This window comes from Triticum dicoccoides, chromosome 2B (assembly GCF_002162155.2).
Source record: "Triticum dicoccoides isolate Atlit2015 ecotype Zavitan chromosome 2B, WEW_v2.0, whole genome shotgun sequence".
Lineage (NCBI taxonomy): Eukaryota > Viridiplantae > Streptophyta > Magnoliopsida > Poales > Poaceae > Triticum > Triticum dicoccoides.
This window is the reverse complement of record NC_041383.1, coordinates 719387306-719389635: the sequence shown is the minus strand read 5'-3', so window position 1 is coordinate 719389635 and position 2330 is coordinate 719387306.

The window sequence follows — 2330 nt, the reverse complement described above, 5'->3', positions numbered from 1 at the left end:
CATGAGATTGTGCAACTCCCGGATACCGTAGGAATGCTTTGGGTGTACCAAACGTCACAACGTAACTGGGTGGCTATAAAGGTGCACTACAGGTATCGCCGAAAGTGTCTGTTGGGTTGGCATGAATCGAGACTGGGATTTGTCACTCCATGTGACGGAGAGGTATCTCTGGGCCCACTCGGTAGGACATCATCATAAAGTGCACAATGTGACCAAGGGGTTGATCACAGGATGATGTGTTACGGAACGAGTAAAGAGACTTGCCAGTAACGAGATTGAACAAGGTATCGGGATACCGACGATCGAATCTCGGGCAAGTACTATACCGCTAGACAAAGGGAATTGTATACGGGATCGATTGAGTCCTTGACATTGTGGTTCATCCGATGAGATCATCGTGGAACATGTGGGAGCCAACATGGGTATCCAGATCCCGTTGTTGGTTATTGACCGGAGAACGTCTCGGTCATGTCTGCATGGTTCCCGAACCCGTAGGGTCTACACACTTAAGGTTCGATGACGCTAAGGTTATAAGGGAAGTTTGTATGTGGTTACCGAATGTTGTTCGGGGTCCCGGATGAGATCACGGACGTCACGAGGAGTTCCAGAATGGTCAGGAGGTAAAGATTTATATATGGGAAGTCTTATTTTGGTCGCCGGAAAAGTTTCGCACTTTATCGGTATTGTACCGGGAGTGACGAAAGGGGTCCGGGGGTCCACCTGCCCCGGGGGGCCACATGGGCTGTAGGGGGTGCGCCTTGGCCTATATGGGCCAAGGGCACCAGCCCCAAGAGGCCCATGCGCCAAGATATAAGAAAAAGGGGAGAGTCCTCAAGGGGGAAGGCACCTCCGAGGTGCCTTGGGGAGGATGGACTCCTCCCCCCCCCCTTGGCCGCACCCCTTCCTTGGAGGAAGGGGCAAGGCTGCGCCTCCCCCCTCTCCCTTGCCCCTATATAAAGGGAGAGGAGGGAGGGGTGGCCTTACCTGAAGCCTTGGCGCCTCCCTCCCTCCCGTGACACCTCCTCCTCTCCCGCAGATGCTTGGCGAAGCCCTGCAGGATTGCCACGCTCCTCCACCACCACCACGCCGTTGTGCTGCTGCTGGATGGAGTCTTCCTCAAAGTCTCCCTCTCTCCTTGCTAGATCAAGGCATGGGAGACGTCACCGGGCTGTACGTGTGTTGAACGCGGAGGTGCCGTCCGTTCGGCACTAGGATCTCCGGGGATTTGGATCACGACGAGTACGACTCCTTCAACCCCGTTCTCTTGAACGCTTCCGCTTAGCGATCTACAAGGGTATGTAGATGCACTCTCCTTCCCTTCGTTGCTGGTTCTCCTTAGATAGATCTTGGTGACACGTAGGAAAATTTTGAATTTCTGCTACGTTCCCCAACAGTGGCATCATGAGCTAGGTCTAGTGCGTAGATTCTTTGCACGAGTAGAACACAAAGTAGTTGTGGGCGTTGATTTTGTTCAATATGCTTACCGTTACTAGTCCAATCTTGTTTGGACGGTATTGTGGGATGAAGCGGCCCGGACCGACCTTACACGTACACTTACGTGAGACAGGTTCCACCGACTGACATGCACTTTGTGCATAAGGTGGCTAGCGGGTGCCAGTCTCTCCCACTTTAGTCAGAACGGATTCGATGAAAAGGGTCCTTATAAAGGGTAAATAGCAATTGGCATATCACGTTGTGGTTTTGCGTAGGTAAGAAACGTTCTTGCTAGAAACCCATAGCAACCACGTAAAACATGCAAACAACAATTAGAGGACGTCTAACTTGTTTTTGCAGGGTATGCTATGTGATGTGATATGGCCAAGAAGAATGTGATGAATGATATGTGATGTATGCGATTTATCATGTTCTTGTAATAGGAATCACGACTTGCATGTCAATGAGTATGACAACCAGCAGGAGCCATAGGAGTTGTCTTTATTTATTGTATGACCTGCGTGTCATTGAACAACGCCATGTAATTACTTTACTTTATTGCTAACCGGTAGCCATAGTAGTAGAAGTAATAGTTGGCGAGACAACTTCATGAAGACACGATGATGGAGATCATGGTGTCATGCCGGTGATGATGATGATCATGGAGCCCCGAAGATTGAGATCAAAAGGAGCAATATGATATTGGCCATATCATGTCACTATTTGATTGCATGTGATGTTTATCATGTTTATGCATCTTATTTGCTTAGAACGACGGTAGTAAATAAGATGATCCCTCATTAAAATTTCAAGAAGTGTTCTCCCCTAACTGTGCACCGTTGCTAAAGTTCGTCGCTTCTAAGCACCACGTGATGATCGGGTGTGATGGATTCTTA